The following is a 20,783-nucleotide window of genomic DNA, read 5'->3' as shown; positions in this document are numbered from 1 at the left end:
TCGCCTGATCAGATCCGGACCGTATACTGTACAAACGGAACGTACGTTCCGCATAGCAAAGCAAAGTCTATGCGGACGTTCACATGCGTACGTTCCGTACAGAACGGAGCTTGATCGGATCCGGACACTTTTCCAACATGCGCTATTTTTCGGGTCCGGATCATCCGGCCAACGCACCCGGACCGGATCCTGACTGCACCATCTGGTAATGGAAACCAATGGGGAACGGAAAGCACAGAACACACTGGATACAAACACCTGACGTTCTACCCCACTTCCTATGCGTATTCTAGCGGCCATTTCGGATGGGGACACATGGGCCCAGCATTCCTGGAGTGGAGCAGCAGTGACTAACGTGCTGGAGCTGTTTGGCAGTATGTTGGAGGTGGAGGTGAGGCCTACACAGCGGAGGACCTGATTTTACAGGTGCACCTTCTGCTGACCCCAACAATTTTAATAGTTTTATCGCTATTTTTACAACATGGATCCGGATGGCAGCCTGATGCATTCCTGATGCAAACGGACCGGATCCGGATCGGAGCCGTACGGTTCCGACCTGGATCCGGTCCTGATCCGATCCATTTGCATGCCAAAACGAAAGTGTGAATGGGGTCTAACACTGCACCAACATACATGCTTTGGTAACCCATTCTTCACCATATACTCACTTGGTCTCAGTGCAGGTAGGGAGCAATGCTGGTCCAGCCATTCCAGAGAGGTTTCTCTAAGATCTGTCATACTTGTTGTGGACACCATACGATTAAATGAGTTGAACAAAGGACGGATAAGGAGGCTGAACTATTGCTATGTTAAGGGAAAAGTACTTAAAAATATTTTCATTTTTATAAGTTTATTTTCAATGAACCACCAATGAATGTCCTAATATCATAGATATGGTCTGTAAGTCAGAAATGATTGTGATCACTGTCAGTCAGTATATTGTGCACCATGTCAGTCAGTATGCTGTGCATCATGTCAGTCAGCACAGGTGTTGTTTTATTGGTCTTGCATCACACTAGGTTGTATACTGAACCCGGGTTCTCCCCCTGTTGGGCTCAATATTGAGCCTACTGTGGAAACACCTCTCAACGGGTAACAGTAATCCCCGCCACCAGAAATTCGTGCCTCCATGTGCAAGAAAAGAAAAGATCAGCAATCTTCCACTTCAGCAAAACAACACATGAGCACCGATGATGTGGCCATTTAATCCACTTGTCATAAAAGATACAGTGGGTTGCAAAAGTATTCAGCCCCCTTGAAGTTTTCCACATTTTGTCATATTACTGCCACAAACATGAATCAATTTTATTGGAATTACACATGAAAGACCAACACAAAGTGGTGTATACATGAGAAGTGGAACGAAAATCATACATGATTCCAAACATTTTTTACAAATAAATAACTGCAAAGTGGTGTGTGCATAACTATTCGGCCCCCTTTGGTCTGAGTGCAGTCAGTTGCCTATAGACATTGCCTGGTGAGTGCTAATGACTAAATAGAGTGCGCCTGTGTGTAATCTAATGTCAGTACAAATACAGCTGCTCTGTGAGGGCCTCAGAGGTTGTCTAAGAGAATATTGGGAGCAAAAACACTGTGAAGTCCAAAGAACACACAAGACAGGTCAGGGATCAAGTTATTGAGAAATTTAAAGCAGGCTTAGGCTACAAAAAGATTTCCAAAGCCTTGAACATCCCACGGAGCACTGTTCAAGCGATCATTCAGAAATGGAAGGAGTATTGCACAACTGTAAACCTACCAAGACAAGGCCATCCACCTAAACTCACAGGCCGAACAAACAGAGCGCTGATCAGAAATGCAGTCAAGAGGCCCATGGTGACTCTGGATGAGCTGCAGAGATCTACAGCTCAGGTGGGAGACTCTGTCCATAGGACAACTATTAGTCATGCACTGTACAAAGTTGGCCTTTATGGAAGAGTGGCAAGAAGAAAGGCATTGTTAACAGAAAGCATAACAAGTCCCATTTGCAGTTTGCCACAAGCCATGTGGGGGACACAGCAACCATGTGGAAGAAGGTGCTCTGGTCAGATGAGACCAAAATTGAACTTTTTGGCCAAAATGCAAAAGGCTATGTGTGGCGGAAAACTAACACTGAACATCACTCTGAACACACCATCCCCATTGTCAAATATGGTGGTGGCAGCATCATGCTCGGGGGTGCATCTCTTCAGCAGGGACAGGGAAGCTGGTCAGAGTTGATGGGAAGATGGATGGAGCCAAATACAGGGCAATCTTGGAAGAAAACCTCTTGGAGTCTGCAAAAGACTTGAGACTGGGGCGGAGGTTCACCTTCCAGCAGGACATTGGCCTCAATTCACTAAGCTTAACTCCTGTGTTTAACCACTTCGCATCCAGACCTTGTTTTCCCCTTATTGACCAGAGCAGTTTTGACGCTTTAGCGGTGTCCCTTTTTAATCAGCCATAACTTTATCCCTACTCACGACACCTAAATGATCTAGGTATAGAATAGATAGATAGATGTATCCCCAGGATTGCTGCCCCTCATGTGTCCATATGTGTCCCCAGGAATAGTGGTCCCCCATTATAGCCAGATGCGCCCTCAGGATTAGCGGGTGCACCCTGGATTAGGGCCCCCCACCATTATAGCCAGATCTGCCCCCAGTATAAAATTATACACATAAATTAAAATTGTACCCCCTCTTATTTTATTGTTCCCCCCTCCAGCTGCACATTTTACCCCCCACCCCCCACCAGGGGTCCACGCACCCCCATAGGAGCCAGCCAGATCCCCCACCCCCCACCTAGGCAGCCCCCTCGGTGGCCAGATGTTAAAAAAAAGGATTAGAAAGCAGCCCGACTCACCTTATCTCGTTCCAGCGACCAGCCTGCAGCCCAAGCCTCCGATCGCCGCTCTGCACGCAGCCCTGTGATGCCGGTTACCGGGTCCCGGCTTGATGACGTCATCAAGCCGGGACCCGGTAACCGGCATCACAGGGCTGCGTGCAGAGCGGCGATCGGAGGCTTGGGCTGCAGGCTGGTCGCTGGAACAGGAAAAGGTGAGTCGGGCTGCTTTCTGATCCTTTTCTTTTAGCAGATCCGACCACGGAGGGGAGAGATGAATGATCACGCTGTTTGCTACAGCGGGGATCGTTCATCCGCGGGGGGGGGGTTACTAATTGGCTACAAGGGAACATTTTCCCTTTCACCAATTAGTATTGCAGCTGTTAGTGCCGGGAGATGCACTCTGAAGCGCACCTGTTCCGGCACAACAGGGCTGCAAGCAGGTCAGTATATCTACGTCGCTGTGGCTTGGAGAGAGCCACAGCTGACGTAGATATACTGTATTGAAGGACAAAGTGGTTAATAACTCTTCTGAGTTGTTTTACAGTTATCGCCATGGTGATATAATTGTGATAACTGTAAAACAGCTCAGAAGAGTTATTAAAGACAGGAGTTAAGCTTAGTGAATTGAGGCCAATGACCCTAAACATAAAGCCAGGGCAACAATGGAATGGTTTAAAACAAAACATATATATGTGTTAGAATGGCCCAGTCAAAGTCCAGATCTAAATCCAATTGAGAATCTGTGACAAGATCTGAAAACTGCTGTTCACAAACGCTGTCCATCTAATCTGACTGAGCTGGAGCTGTTTTGCAAAGAAGAATGGGCAAGGATTTCAGTCTCTAGATGTGCAAAGCTGGTAGAGACCTACCCTAAAAAACTGGCAGCTGTAATTGCAGCAAAAGGTGGTTCTACAAAGTATTGACTCAGGGGGCTGAATAATTACGCACACTCCACTTTGCAGTTATGTATTTGTAAAAAATGTTTGGAATCATGTATGATTTTCGTTCCACTTCTCACATGTACACCACTTTGTATTGGTCTTTCATGTGAAATTCCAATAAAATTGATGCATGTTTGTGGCAGTAATGTGACAAAATGTGGAAAACTTCAAGGGGGCCGAATACTTTTGCAACTCACTGTATGTAGACAGCAATACAGTTCACATGAAGGAAATGCGATACTTCACCAGTCTGATGACCCACACACAGTTAGCTCACGGATGATCCAACAATTGTTTCACACCTCACTGGTGCTTGTTCACGGATGCTGTGGCTTACATGGCGGCTATGTGAAAACACGCCACAGTATGTTCAAGCAGTGTATAAGTACACGCCTCTGTTCAGCCTTCTCCCCTCATTGGTCCAGTTGCAGGAAGCTGACGGGCTGCGCTGCCTCAGCGCGCACTGACGTCACCACGGAGAGTGACTGGAACCAACAAGCCCTAAAGCGAAGAGACCTTACCAAGGTAACGGGCAGAAACTGCCCGATTGGTGTGTGCCACGCAATCCCCCACGAAATTTGCAGCAGGATACAATAGTGCACGTCATCCATAGGGGCTAGAACTCCTCCCTGACCTGGAACAAGGGTTGACAGGCCAAACACAACATACTCAAGGGAATTAAAGGGGTAGCATCTAAATTGCATATAAATACTTAAGTACTAAAGTTGGAATATAAAAGCAAGGGCAATGAAAAAAAAAGATCAAACCTACAAATTTACAGTGACTTTAAGGGTTACCCCTACCCACCCCCACCCACAAGCCAATTCCCACACACCTATTTCTCCAAGAATACACATAACTCATTCCTATCATTGAACCCAAGCTGTAGCTTCAGTTCTCAAGATTCAATAGGATTCCCTTTGAGACAAAATTTTGTCCCGATCACCTCCCCTCCTGGGGACTCCCACGGCGATCAAACCCACTATTCTCAGGTGGGATGGATCGCCGTGGTGGTTGTCCAAAAAGTGCTGAACCAATTTGGGAACACCTCCCTCACCCTTATTGATTGCTCTTACATGTTCCACCAAACGTTCCCTCATTGGACGTGTGGTTTACCCTATGTAAAAATATGCACAAATGCACAAAGACACAGGAGAGCATAGACTACAAACTCGGTCCTACATGTGATGAAACTCTTAATTTGGAAATGGACTGATCCCAACCTTATATTGTTGGTTTTTAGCACATGACTGCATGTGGGACAATGCCCACATTGAAAATTTGCACTAGGTCTGCGACCATCAAGCCATGTATGAGACCAGGGCCGAGCCTGGGCGGGTGCAAGGCACCCAGGCACCCGTCTCTGAGAGGCGCCGCCCGGCCGTTGCTCTCCCTCTGTGGCCGCCGCTCTCTCCCTCCCTCTAGCCGCCGGCACCTCGTCAGACCTCGATCAAGCGGCGACCAGTAGTGCAGGCGCTAGGACCTAGCCTGCCGCAATGGTATGCGGAAGTGACATCACTTCCGCATATAGAGCGGGTGCGTCCGGCGCCCTCTTACTGGTCGGGTCGCCCGCTGATCGAGGTCTGACGCTGCTGCAAGGTGAGGGGGTAGCGGCGGCTAGGGGGGGTCCCACTCACTCACTCACTAAACGGGGTCTCTATACCCCTGGCTCCATATACTGGGCACATATACCCCCTGGCTCCATATACTGGGCACATATACCCCTGGCTCCATATACTGGGCACATATACCCCCTGGCTCCATATACTGGGCACATATACCCCCTGGCTCCATATACTGGGCACATATACCCCCTGGCTCCATATACTAGGCACACTGGCTGTTTGTCATTATGTGCATTTACTGGTGAAAAGCGTCTCTTGTTAAGTGCATTTACTGGTGAAAAGCGGTCGCTTGTTAAGTGAATTTACTGGTGAAAAGCTGTCTTTTGTTAAGTGCATTTACTGGTGAAAAGCTGTCTCTTGTTAAGTGCATTTACTGGTGAAAAGCTGTCTCTTGTTATGTGCATTTACTGGTGAAAAGCTGTCTCTTGTTATGTGCATTTACTGGTAAAAAGCTGTCTGTCATTATATGCATTTACTGGTGAAACGCTGTCTCTTATGTGCATTTAGTGGGAACATTTTGTCAGTAAAAATCTTTTGTCAGTAAATTTTTAGGTATTTGTCTGTAAAAAATAACGTGAAAGGTTGGCAACACTGGCAGGCTGCGCGGCACAACGGGAAAGATACAGGCAGCCCACCTCACGCTTGGGCTTGGCTGGGGGAGGAGCCAACGACAGCGAGCAAGAGTAGGGTGGCCGCATGCAGCCATAAATACGCAGTGTGTGACTGCTTCGCACTAGCAGAGCATCTCAGCCTGGATCAGTCCAGAGACTAGCAGGCTCGCAGGCAGCCAAAGCCAGCCAGGAGCAAGCCCATGGAAGAGGGGTAGGAATGGGGTATCACATGCATGCGTAAAGAGGTGGAAAGTGTGAGTGTGATTAGGCAGGACATGGGTGTGGTTATGTGGTTGGGCGTGGTTAATTTAACCTCTCCCATAGGCGCCAGCGAAAATCTTGCACCCAGGTGCCAGGCACCCCAGGCTCACCCCTGTATGAGACTGTTGCCTCACAAATTCACTTTGTGTTAGCATGGAGCCCAGGGTATTACTGTGAGAATCCGCTCAGCTGCCTGCACAGGCAGGCAGCCTTTTGACCATTGTTTAGGTTTGCATGCTGCAGGACTCTAGAACAGAGACCTGTCTTTCCATTGCAAGTTCTGGTCTGTTCTCTTGCTGGGGAATTTGCATACATTCGTTATGCAAATCCCCTACCTGCCTTCTTTGATGACTGGCACTATAAGAGCTTTGTTTCCCAGAAGGCTTTGCTGGTCATTTCCCTTCCATGGTCTGTTCCTGAAGGACACTGCTGGAGTGTCAGCCGTTGCTATCTAGTATAGTTAATTCCTGGGGGTTGCTTTAGGCTCCCCTTCTAGCCCAGTCAGGTTGTATTATCTGTTTGTTTGTTCTTTTGCTATTGTCCTGTCCCAACGGTGGTCGACAGGAAATGGTTCTGATCTCTGTTCTTGGAGTATAGCTGGTGCAGCGGTTGCTACCAGCTATCTCTTCTGATCTGTCTCTTTGGATCGCGCTAGCCACTTTTCGCTAGCGCTGTGGATCCTTCTGTTCTGTCTCCTGGGATCGCGCTAGCCACTTTCCGCTAGTGCTGTGGATCCTATCTCTCGCTTGTCCCTGTTTTCGTGTGTCTGTCTTGTCTGCTACGCTTGCTGGAGGCTCGGTGAGGTAACCGTTAAGCAAGCGCTCGCGTCCTCTGTTTCATGTTTGTCTGTTAATGGTTAGGTAGGCGTGCTTGTCTCTATTGTGCTTATCACGTGGAGACCGCGCATAACCGCGTGCACTGTTGCGAATGAGTGCGGTGTTCGCGGTTAGCTAGCGTTTGTTATTTTCCGTATCTCCTCATTGTATTTGCTGTGCCTTTGCTACCCTCGTGCCCGGTTTTGCTCAGTCTTGTGTCTCTGTCGGCAATCGCCATTCTTGCGATTGCATTCCCACTTCGTTTCCGCCGTTGTGTGTTCACCGTCGCTGGGTGGCGACTAGTTTGGTGGACACACATTGGTTCTGTACCTTTGCTCCGTTTCTTGTGGGCTATCCAGCCCTGCCTGATCGTACCTTGTCCTGGATCTGTACAATTCCCGTCTGGCATCTGTGGCTGTGCAGCGACTGTGTTCGCCTGCACTCCACAGCGCCATCTGCCGGAGGGAATTGCCCTCTGCGGGTGCATAGCACCTAGCCTGGGTGTCCTCAAATATACGCTTGTGGAGGAAATCCGCCGCGTCAGCGCACGTCTGGTGCGCTGACCGCGAATACGATTCCACAATCGTTACAATTACCCTGTTGGAAGGACATAATTGGGGGCTGTAGTACCTTTGGACCTAATCTTTCATCCTGTTCTAGTAAGTGCCAATTCCTCAGAATGCTCTCATGAATTTTACCTGACATTGGGGAAAAGTCAAACACAAATGCAAATGTGTCATCACGCTGTCTCTGACTACTCTTTAGGGTCCCAATCTGCTGATGTCCCGTACCTTTTCCAAAGCCTGTTCTAATTCAAAAGCATCGTACCCTCTCTCTAGGAAACGATCGTACATCTCACTTGCCTGAGTCTCAAAGTCATCATTTTTGGAATTGTTCCTTTTTAATCTCAAAAATTTACTATATGGGACAGAGGTCTTGACATGGTTTGGATGATAGCTGGAACAATGCAGGACCGAGTTTGTAGCTGTGCTCTTCCTATGTGCTTTGGTGATTATCGTCCCCCCCCGAACCTTCTTGGTCAAGAAAAGTGACCTGTTGATCGCTCCATTCGCCTGTGAATTTCATATTCATCTCATTTTGGTGCAGATACTCCAAAAAGGAGTTAAAGCGGTCCCTGGTGGACCTCTAAATTACCAACACATCGTCCACGTACCTGGACCATGCCCTCAAATCACATCTATAGGGGTTTCGTTCCCCATAGATGTACACTGCCTCCCATTTTGCAAGAAAAATGTTAGCAAAAGTTGGGGCTACCTACGTCCCCATTGCCATCCCGGCTATCTGTTTAAACCACTCCCCTCCAAATCTGAATGCATTATGATCCAGTACGAATTCAAGACACCTTCCTAAAAATTTGCTTTCAAACCGATCGACGCGTTTCGTCGCATTAAGCATCTGAAGTGCTGCCTCCACCCCCATTTTTTGTGGTATCCTTTGTATAGGTTAACCACATCAATGGAGGCGAGGCTGTCACCTTCATGCCAAACCATTTGTTCCACAATCTGGAGGACATATGTTGTGTCCTTCAGATAGGAGGGAATGTGGTCGAGTAGAGGTCGGAGGGCTTGGTCCAGGTACTTTGAGAGGGGCTCCGTTACGGATCCCCTTCCTGAGACAATGGGTCGGCCCGGGGGGTCCACCATGGACTTATGGACCTTAGGCAAAAAGTAGATGACAGGTCTTTTTGGGAACTGGGGGAACAAATCATTTCCCAACTTAGGGTCAAGAAAGCCTTGTTGTACCCCAGATCTCAAAAGGTTTCTCAACTTTTGTTGGTACTGAAAAGTGGGGTCAGCCTTCAATTTGACATAGGTGGAACTATCCTCAAGCTGCCTCAAGGCCTCCCTTACATAGCTGTCCATTCTCATCACAGCAATGTTACCCCCCCCCCCCCTTGTCTTTTTTTAATTGTGAGATCGGGTGAGATCTCAACCATTTCACTGCTTTCCATTCAGAAGCAGAGAAGTTTTGTTTATCTTCCAGATAAATAATTGCTTTAATATCCTGCAGGACTTGTTTTTGGAAGGTATCCAAACCTGAACCTGCCACTGGAGGGAAATGGGCAACAGATTTACAGGCATGATAGTTCAATACATTCCCCAGTTTGGTTGTATCTTCTGTATGACTTTCCGCAAAGAGGGTTTGTAGGTCATTAAGAGCGACACAGTCGCCAAAAGACCAATTTGGTTGAAAGCCAAGATTCCAAATTCCCTCCCTCACTGGGGTTTCACCTCCTGCTCCATAAAGCCTATAGATGTTCATCTTGCATATGCTTTTATAGAGATCAATCTCGAATCTTGTGAAATCAAATGAACCAGTGACCACAAAGTTCAAGCCCTTCTGCAAGACCTCAATGCATGATTGTGAAAGTTCCACCCCCGATAGATTTCTGACACGCAAAGTGTCAGATGCCATTGCCATGTGCAAGAAAACAAGATCAACAATCTTCCACTTCAGCAAAACAACACATGGGCACCGATGATGTGGTAACCATTTAATCCACTTGTGATAAAAAAATATGTAGAAAGCAGTACAGTTCACATAAAGGAAATGCGATACTTCACCAGTCTGATGACCCACACACAGTTAGCCCACGGATGATCCAACAATTGTTTCACACCTCACTGGTGCTTGTTCACGGATACTGTGGCTTACATGGCGGCTATATAAAAACACGCCGCACTATGTTCAGGCCGTGTATAAATACACGCCTGTGTTCAGCCTTCTCCCCTCATTGGTCCAGTTGCAGGAAGCGCCGCCCCTCCTCTCTGCTGACTGGCCGCGCTGCCTCAGCGCGCACAGACGTCACTACGGAGGTTATCCCCCTGTTGGGTTCAATATTGAGCCTACTGTGGTGTGTTATATCTGACAGCAGCATTGTGTCATTATACAATATATTGCATTTAGAGTGATTGTTTCATATGCAGCAGGGATCATGTTGGAACATTTATTAGTTATTTTTTAAATCGTTTTATTCTTTATTGAATCATCAATATTGTGATTATTATTATATCCACAAGAGGTAAGCGCTCACAGCTAATTCAGGAAAAGATAAACTTTGGCAGCACTCCCGTTCGCCTCCTCTTAAACAATGATAATATATATAAAGAGGTTGGCGCTCAGGATACTCATACCCCTCAATGGGTTTGGGTTAATAAATACATGTATGATACAACAGTTAAAATGTAATCCCTCTGTAGTCCATATATCAAATGAAAGTTACAATGTCCAAGTGCTTAAGCCCTAAAAATAAAAAGCAAATTTATGGCTGGGATAAATCCTCTTCCTGATGTCACAAGTAGTACACTCCTGGCTAATATTTCAACAGCAGACCTCCACCAACACCCTTTGTGGTCCACTCACCGCTATCCTAGACCAACCAATGGTCTATATACGCCTTGGGACCATTACCGGGTCGTCCCCCACCTCTGCGACCAGTTAATTCCACTGATGACACCAGATATTTCTTCAGAAGGAATCACCCTTCATATTCATCCTCATAAGAAAAACTCCATATAGTGTAATACTGCTTAAAAAAATTTATTTATAAAAACGCAATTGCACTCACATGTATCCTCTTTAAAATAGCGCGTAGAGTGTTGTTTGAGCGGGCTCTCCCCCGCATAGGTGGCCAGGCTGGCAGGCTCGTCTAGACGTATTCCCCCGTCTTCCGCCGCGCGTACGGAGATCAGGAACGCCACACGTGTCCTCCTCGCCGCCGCTCACCCACACGCTGCACTTCCGCCTTCACGTCAGACTCCGCCCTATCGATTTCGTCACACGGTGACTCATCAGGGGCATGGAGTCTGACGCGTATGGCGGACATTTTTATGCCTGGCGCGCCCTCCGCGCAAACTCAGTGCCCCTCTGTGTAGCCTGCAAGTCTGCCGCCATCTAGGGTACAGTTTCATAATTACATCTTCCATAAAGATAAAAAAATTTTCCATTGCTTCCAAAACCTAACACTTGTATAAATGATAAAACTACTTACAGAGACATTTATATATATTAGATTCCCACCCATACAATACAATTCCCTCATTATCACATTATTCCTTACCATGTGTGCCATACAGTCCCGCTCATCGCACCCTCATGTATAAATTACACTCTCCCATATAGATCCACCTCCCCTCCATCCTTCCTACACCCCCCCTCCTCTCACTACTGTGCCTAAGCGGGGCTGCATGCTCCACATTTACATAAGTATTACATGTTGACAATTTCATCCTAGTTCCAATTCCATCCACCTATTACCAACTGTATGACCCCATTAGACCCAAGAATACCACCCTTACTACCCAAACATTGTATAGCCTAACAGGATGAATATGTTTTACTCTCCTCCACCCCCCATAGAATGGACTCAGTAGCACCTGCCCGCTATTTCGGTTATGGAGCGCATGCGCACACATCACACTCCTATTCCCCCAAAAAACAGACTAGGTCAATGTCTATATTTAGACCATCTGGTCTGAGTGTACCCATCCGATGGATCCACTTGGTTTCCTCTTGTGAAACCTTTTTGATTTTATTGCACCCCCTCCAGTTTGGGATGATCTTTTGCAGACCACAGAAGGACAACTCCTTGGGGTTACAATTATGATGACTCCCAAAATGCGCTGAGACTCCATGGTTGGGGTACCCCTTAGTGATATTTCGTACATGTTCCCCCATCCTCTCCTTGAGGGTACGTGTTGTTCTACCAATATACTGCCATCCACATTTGCACCAGGCAAGGTATACTACAAACTTGTCATTGCAGGTGATGAACTCCTGAATTTTAAAATTCTTACCATTGCTGAAGGACACCACCCTATCTGTTCGGACACCATTTGCTTCCCTGCAGGCCTTACAGCCTCTGCATGGGAAGAAACCAGCTGTTTGCCACCCCTGCATACGCGGAGTTTTCTTAGGCTCCACGCAGCTTGGTGCCAGAATTTGTTTCAAGTTTTGGGCCTTCCTATAGATAAATTTAGGTTGGGCTGGGATAATACTTCTAAGTGTCAAATCTGTCTCCATGATTCCCCAATGTTGTCTAATGATATTTTGAAGTTTCTTATATTGGGTATTAAATCCTGTAATGAAGGCTAGTTCATACTCACCCTTTTCCCGTTCTTCTCCTCTGTCCTCCAACATTGTTCGTCTATCCATATTTCCAACCCTTTGTATTTCCTCATCGAGCTCTCTTCCCTTATATCCCTTTTCCATAAATCTATTTTTTAAAATACCAGCCTGTCTGTAATAATCCTGTATATCTGAACAATTTCGTTTCATCCTCAAGAACTGCCCCCTTGGGATACCCTTAATCCATGCTGGATGGTGACAACTCTCCGTGGATATATACCCATTTCTATCTGTATCTTTAAAGTAGCTCTTAGTGCCCATAATATCCCCCCTCCTCATTATTTCTAGGTCCAAAAACTGGATGCTATCCTTACTGGATTGCATAGTGAGGGAAATACCCACATCATTGTCATTTAGGCTATCCAGATACAGTTCCAGATGCTCCTTCCCACCTCCCCACACAAAAAACAAATCATCAATGAATCTGCGCCACATTCTCACTGGTCCCCCCCTCTCAAGTATCTCCTGTTCCCATTTTCCCATGAATAAATTTGCGAGACTAGGAGCATAGCTCGCCCCCATGGCGCATCCCCTAGTTTGATTATAGTACTTTCCGTCATGCCAGAAATAGTTTTTTTCTAGGGCAAATTTAAGCAACCTGAGTATGTATATCCTTTGTTCATCTTTAATTTTTTCCTCCTTCTTAAAATAGAAGTCTACTGCTTCCAACCCCAGTTCATGTTTTATATTTGTATATAAAGACGAAACGTCCATCGTGACCATTATTTCTTCCGCATTTATTTCCCCCCCTTCCATAATCTGAAGCATGTGTTTTGTATCTTTGAGAATATTGGGTGAATTTGCTACCATAGGTTTAAGGAACTCATCCAAATATTGCCCCAACCGGTGGGTCACTGACCCTATCCCACTCACTATGGGGCGCCCTGGGGGTTCAGCTTTGTTCTTGTGCATTTTGGGGACTTGATATATGATGGGTATCCTTGGAACATCTGGAACAATGTATTTGAACTCCTCATCAGTGATCAAACCCCTATCCATCCCCTCCCTAAGTATCTCCCTCAACTCAGCCATATACTTGCCTGTTGGATCTCCATTTAATGGAGTGTAAGCTTCTCTATCACCCACCAGTCTGTCCAGTTCAACTTTATATTGGGCCTTACTCAGAACTACTACCCCTCCCCCCTTGTCTGCCGGTCTCACCACCAAACCTTTATCCTCTAACATCTCTCTAGCTAATTCCCTAACCTGTCCATTTTTTTGTTCGGGAATTTTATTCATGTCCTTAATAACCATGTTCTTAAACACCTCAATAGCATTGTAATTTTTATCTTGTGGATTAAAAGTAGATTTTGTGCGTAAACTTGTGTGCATATAACCATCCTGATCCCTTTTCTTAGTGTCTCGTATGGGACGACCCGCAAAATACTTCTTTAAGTGAAGTTTCCGTGCAAATTTATTTATATCAATATAGGTAGTGAATTTATCCATACCTTGCCTGGGTGCATGTTTCAAGCCTTTATCCAATAGTGTCAACTCCCTAACATTCAAGGTGGTGCCACTAATATTGAATACTCCTTCCCCTATTACTGTCTCATCCTTTTTGCTCCCCTTCCCACCCCTTGTGCCTCGTCTTGCTCTCTTTTTCCATATTGGTTCTGATATGGTGCATATCCTGCTCCCTCCTGTCTCCATTCCCTCTCCCCATATCTCGGGGCAATCTCTAAAAAAGGCTCCACTTGTTTGTGTTGTCTGATAGGGTCATATCGATTGTAGGTTGGTACCGAGTACTGTCCATAAGAATCATTTCTGTAACCCCTCCCCTGCCCTCTATCGGGTGCCCCATATGGGCTTCTAGCTACCCCCCTATTAGCTCCCCATCCTCTATTCCCATTAGACCACCCACCTCTCCCCTCACCCCCATGATGGCCGTATGTTATTCCTTGCTCGTGATTAGGTACATACACTGTTTTTTGGACCGGTCTCTGTTCCACCCCCTGATCCTCCACCTGTGTTTTTTGATTTTGCTGCTTGCTAGCTTCTATTTTAGCTGCTATTTCTGCTGCCTTAATTTCCTCTTTCTTTTTTACCTGCCATCTATATACTTCCTTTTTCCTTGTAGCATCCGCGTCTCGCTGGAACTTTTTCTGTTTTTCTACTCGAATCTCTTTCTCATTTTTTTCTAGAATCTCACCAAGTCTTTTGGATCGGCTTTTGTATTCTTCTGAACTATTTAGGGGAGTCATCTTGGTTTTTATATTCTCTATTTCACCTCCCAGCCTTTCCAATCTCTTATTCTTCCTTTTAATCAGCAACTTGACTAGGCCCTGACCGCACTTGTCAAAATAATCCTCCCATTCTTTGTCATTTTCCTCATCATCCTCCCCATCATTAGCTGCTAAATCCCATCTTAATCTTTTAGGTATAATACCCTCTTTATCATATTTGGTCAGTGCGGCCAGGTCCCACCAAGTGCCTTGTTCCTTTATCATTACATTTTGAAGTTTCCTAAACTCCTGTTCCATACTCCCACCTATCTCCCCACTATCTACAAATATTTCATCAAGATTAACAATTCTGCGAGCTCTTAGTTCAAATGCATCCATTTTCAGAGGAAATGCCCTACAAAATCCTGCAAATAAAACACAAATCAATTCCCAATCACAATGGACTGCTCCACTAGCAGACCTCGTTTTAAATAACCCCACACCCCACCCCTAGATGGTGGCAGACTTGCAGGCTACACAGAGGGGCACTGAGTTTGCGCGGAGGGCGCGCCAGGCATAAAAATGTCCGCCATACGCGTCAGACTCCATGCCCCTGATGAGTCACCGTGTGACGAAATCGATAGGGCGGAGTCTGACGTGAAGGCGGAAGTGCAGCGTGTGGGTGAGCGGCGGCGAGGAGGACACGTGTGGCGTTCCTGATCTCCGTACGCGCGGCGGAAGACGGGGGAATACGTCTAGACGAGCCTGCCAGCCTGGCCACCTATGCGGGGGAGAGCCCGCTCAAACAACACTCTACGCGCTATCTTAAAGAGGATACATGTGAGTGCAATTGCGTTTTTATAAATAAATTTTTTTAAGCAGTATTACACTATATGGAGTTTTTCTTATGAGGATGAATATGAAGGGTGATTCCTTCTGAAGAAATATCTGGTGTCATCAGTGGAATTAACTGGTCGCAGAGGTGGGGGACGACCCGGTAATGGTCCCAAGGCGTATATAGACCATTGGTTGGTCTAGGATAGCGGTGAGTGGACCACAAAGGGTGTTGGTGGAGGTCTGCTGTTGAAATATTAGCCAGGAGTGTACTACTTGTGACATCAGGAAGAGGATTTATCCCAGCCATAAATTTGCTTTTTATTTTTAGGGCTTAAGCACTTGGACATTGTAACTTTCATTTGATATATGGACTACAGAGGGATTACATTTTAACTGCTGTATCATACATGTATTTATTAACCCAAACCCATTGAGGGGTATGAGTATCCTGAGCGCCAACCTCTTTATATATATTATGATTATTATTATACCTAATGTTGAATAAAGATTTTTGTTATATTTTTTTCAAAATTTGCTGCTGGGCTTTCTCTTTCTACCATATAATTGCTCTTGTTTTGAGCAGTAGCACACACGGTTATTTGGTTGAGGTGTTGCAGACACATTCCAGAAACTGTCAGTCAGTACGCTGTGCACCATGCCAGTCAGTACGCTCTCCACCATGCCAGTCAGTACGCTGTGCACCATGCCAGTCAGTACGCTGTGCACCATGCCAGTCAGTACGCTGTGCACCATGCCAGTCAGTACGCTGTGCACCATGCCAGTCAGTACGCTGTGCTCCATGTCAGTCAGTACGCTGTGCACCATGTCAGTCAGTACGCTGTGCACCATGTCAGTCAGTACGCTGTGCACCATGTCAGTCAGTACGCTGTGCACCATGTCAGTCAGTACGCTGAGCACCATGTCAGTCAGTACGCTGAGCACCATGTCAGTCAGTACGCTGTGCACCATGTCATGTGCACCATGTCAGTCAGTACGCTGTGCACCATGCCAGTCAGTACGCTGTGCACCATGCCAGTCAGTACGCTGTGCACCATGCCAGTCAGTACGCTGTGCACCATGTCAGTCAGTACGCTGTGCACCATGTCAGTCAGTACGCTGTGCACCATGTCAGTCAGTACGCTGTGCACCATGTCAGTCAGTACGCTGTGCACCATGTCAGTCAGTACGCTGTGCACCATGTCAGTCAGTACGCTGTGCACCATGTCAGTCAGTACGCTGTGCAACATGTCAGTCAGTACGCTGTGCATCTTGTCAGTGAGTATACTGTGCAACATGTCAGTCAGTACGCTGTGCACCATGTCAGTCAGTACGCTGTGCACCATGTCAGTCAGTACGCTGTGCACCATGTCAGTCAGTACGCTGTGCACCATGTCAGTCAGTACGCTGTGCACCATGTCAGTCAGTACGCTGTGCACCATGTCAGTCAGTACGCTGTGCACCATGTCAGTCAGTACGCTGTGCACCATGTCAGTCAGTACACTGTGCATCTTGTCAGTGAGTATACTGTGCAACATGTCAGCCAGTACGCTGTGCAACATGTCAGTCAGTACGCTGTGCACCATGTCAGTCAGTACGCTGTGCACCATGTCAGTCAGTACGCTGTGCACCATGTCAGTCAGTACGCTGTGCACCATGTCAGTCAGTACGCTGTGCACCATGTCAGTCAGTACGCTGTGCACCATGTCAGTCAGTACGCTGTGCACCATGTCAGTCAGTACGCTGTGCACCATGTCAGTCAGTACGCTGTGCACCATGTCAGTCAGTACGCTGTGCACCATGTCAGTCAGTACGCTGTGCACCATGTCAGTCAGTACGCTGTGCACCATGTCAGTCAGTACGCTGTGCACCATGTCAGTCAGTACGCTGTGCACCATGTCAGTCAGTACGCTGTGCACCATGTCAGTCAGTACACTGTGCATCTTGTCAGTGAGTATACTGTGCACCATGTCAGTGAGTATACTGTGCACCATGTCAGTCAGTACACCGTGCATCATGTCAGTCAGTATACTGTGCACCATGTCACATGTCAGTCAGTACACTGTGCACCATGTCAGTCAGTACTCTGTGCAGCATGTCAGTCAGTACACTGTGCACCATGTCAGTCAGTACTCTGTGCAGCATGTCAGTCAGTACACTGTGCACCATGTCAATCAGTACGCTGTGCACCATGTCATGTCAGTCAGTATGCTGGGCACCATGTCAGTCTGTACATGGTGCAGCATGTCAGTCAGTACTGAATGCAGTAGTATCGCTGCGCTCAATGTGATAAGAGTACTTGGTAATTGTCCGAGCTGCAAGCAGTGTCCTCTGTACAGGCAATCCAAACTTTATGCGTCCAATGCTGCTGCGCTTGTACTCCTCACAAACACATCCAATAATGTCACATGTAGGGGGAGAAGAAAAAAACCAAAACATAGGGTGTAACGTATGCTCAGTTCACCCTTGGTGCCAAACACACACGCTTCCATAAATAGTGAATAAGCCCCCAGCCGGCATAACCACCACCACTTCCTATAGAGTGGCCGCTTACCCTCAGTATTCTTTTAAACAAGCACAGCCTTTGGCAGCCATTGCCTATGCAATAAACATCCTAGAGCCAATATAAAAGTAAACCATAGCGTAATTCCGTTTATTTAAGACAGTAAAGCCCTGCTAACAATTCTGCTTACAATGTAAACACTTGGACATGAGCATATCATAGTCATAAACTGCACCGGATCATCAGCGCGTCCGCCGGCCGGGTGTAGCTGCTATCCTCGCTCCTTCCCAAGTATGCGTGCATGCGTACGTCCAGGCTCCGCCCTACGTGTTTCATCACAGGGCGTGACTCATCAGGGGCTGGCTGGGGGCTTATTCACTATTTCTGGAAGCGTGTGTGTTTGGCACCAAGGGTGAACTGAGCATACGTTACACCCTATGTTTTGGTTTTTTTCTTCTCCCCCTACATGTGACATTATTGGATGTGTTTGTAAGGAGTACAAGCGCAGCAGCATTGGACGCATAATGTCAGTCAGTACGCTGTGCAGCATGTCATTCAGTACGCTGTGCACCATGTCAGTCAGTACATTGTGCACCATGTCAGTCAGTGTACTGTGCACCATGTCAGTCAGTACACTAGAGAACCATGTCAGTCAGTGTACTGTGTACCACGTCAGTCAGTACATCGTGCACCATGTCAGTCAGTATATTGTGCAGCATGTCAGTCAGTACGCTGGGCACCATGTCAGTCAGTACGCTGTGCACCATGTCAGTCAGTACGCTGTGCACCATGTCAGTCAGTACGCTGTGCACCATGTCAGTCAGTACGCTGTGCACCATGTCAGTCAGTACGCTGTGCACCATGTCAGTCAGTACACTGTGCACCATGTCAGTCAGTACACTGTGCACCATATAAGTCAGTACACTATGCAGCAGCATGTCAATCAGTACACTGTGCACCATGTCAGTCAGTATACTGTGGAACATGTCAGCCAGTACACTGTGCAGCATGTCAGTCAGTATACTGTGCACCATATCAGTCAGTACACTGTGCAGCATGTCAGTCAGTACACTGTGCACTATATCAGTCAGTACACTGTGCACCATGTCAGTCAGTACACTGTGCACCATGTCAGTCAGTACACTGTGCACTATATCAGTCAGTACGCTGTGCACCATGTCAGTCGGTACGCTGTGCACCATGTCAGTCGGTACGCTGTGCACCATGTCAGTCGGTACGCTGTGCACCATGTCAGTCGGTACGCTGTGCACCATGTCAGTCGGTACGCTGTGCACCATGTCAGTCGGTACGCTGTGCACCATGTCAGTCGGTACGCTGTGCACCATGTCAGTCGGTACGCTGTGCACCATGTCAGTCGGTACGCTGTGCACCATGTCAGTCGGTACGCTGTGCACCATGTCAGTCGGTACGCTGTGCACCATGTCAGTCGGTACGCTGTGCACCATGTCAGTCGGTACGCTGTGCACCATGTCAGTCGGTACGCTGTGCACCATGTCAGTCGGTACGCTGTGCACCATGTCAGTCGGTACGCTGTGCACCATGTCAGTCGGTACGCTGTGCACCATGTCAGTCGGTACGCTGTGCACCATGTCAGTCGGTACGCTGTGCACCATGTCAGTCGGTACGCTGTGCACCATGTCAGTCGGTACGCTGTGCACCATGTCAGTCGGTACGCTGTGCACCATGTCAGTCTGTACGCTGTGCACCATGTCAGTCAGTACGCTGTGCACCATGTCAGTCAGTACGCTGTGCACCATGTCAGTCAGTACGCTGTGCACCATGTCAGTCAGTACGCTGTGCACCATGTCAGTCAGTACGCTGTGCACCATGTCAGTCAGTACGCTGTGAAGCATGTCAATCAGTACGCTGTGCACCATGTCAGTCAGTACGCTGTGCACCATGTCAGTCAGTACGCTGTGCACCATGTCAGTCAGTACGCTGTGCACCATGTCAGTCAGTACGCTGTGAAGCATGTCAATCAGTACACTGTGAAGCATGTCAATCAGTATAATGTGAAGCATGTCAGTCAGTACACTGTGCACCATGCCAGTCAGTACACTGTGCACCATGTCAGTCAGTACACTGTGCACCATGTCAGTCAGTACACTGTGCACCATGTCAGTCAGTACACTGTGCACCATGTCAGTCAGTACACTGTGCACCATGTCAGTCAGTACACTGTGCACCATGTCAGTCAGTACACTGTGCACCATGTCAGTCAGTACACTGTGCACCATGTCAGTCAGTACACTGTGCACCATGTCAGTCAGTACACTGTGCACCATGTCAGTCAGTACACTGTGCACCATGTCAGTCAGTACACTGTGCACCATGTCAGTCAGTACACTGTGCACCATGTCAGTCAGTACACTGTGCACCATGTCAGTCAGTACACTGTGCACCATGTCAGTCAGTACACTGTGCACCATGCCAGTCAGTACGCTGTGCACCATGTCAGTCAGTACGCTGTGCACCATGTCAGTCAGTACGCTGTGCACCATGTCAGTCAGTACGCTGTGCACCATGTCAGTCAGTACACCGTGCATCATGTCAGTCAGTATACTGTGCACCATGTCACATGTCAGTCAGTACACTGTGCACCATGTCAGTCAGTACTCTGTGCAGCATGTCAGTCAGTACACTGTGCACCATGTCAATCAGTACGCTGTGCACCATGTCATGTCAGTCAGTATGCTGGGCACCATGTCAGTCTGTACATGGTGCAGCATGTCAGTCAGTACTGAATGCAGTAGTATCGCTGCGCTCAATGTGATAAGAGTACTTGGTAATTGTCCGAGCTGCAAGCAGTGTCCTCTGTACAGGCAATCCAAACTTTATGCGTCCAATGCTGCTGCGCTTGTACTCCTCACAAACACATCCAATAATGTCACATGTAGGGGGAGAAGAAAAAAACCAAAACATAGGGTGTAACGTATGCTCAGTTCACCCTTGGTGCCAAACACACACGCTTCCATAAATAGTGAATAAGCCCCCAGCCGGCATAACCACCACCACTTCCTATAGAGTGGCCGC

The 20,783-nt window shown here is 47.3% G+C and overlaps 1 long non-coding RNA gene across 4 annotated transcripts in view; it reads right to left on the bottom strand.

Annotated features, from left to right (window-relative positions):
• The window catches only part of LOC137546972 (uncharacterized), a 51,709-nt gene that overhangs the window by 8,437 nt on the left and 22,489 nt on the right, over positions 1–20,783 (bottom strand). For all 4 annotated transcript variants that reach the window (XR_011026411.1, XR_011026410.1, XR_011026413.1 and 1 more), the window contains one exon: positions 669–798. This is a non-coding gene — a long non-coding RNA (uncharacterized lncRNA). The remainder of the gene's footprint in view (positions 1–668; positions 799–20,783) is intronic.

The sequence above is a fragment of the Hyperolius riggenbachi genome, chromosome 2 (genome assembly GCF_040937935.1).
Source record: "Hyperolius riggenbachi isolate aHypRig1 chromosome 2, aHypRig1.pri, whole genome shotgun sequence".
NCBI lineage: Eukaryota > Metazoa > Chordata > Amphibia > Anura > Hyperoliidae > Hyperolius > Hyperolius riggenbachi.
The sequence above is the reverse complement of the archived record's forward strand: the minus strand, read 5'-3'. Positions and strand labels throughout refer to the sequence as shown.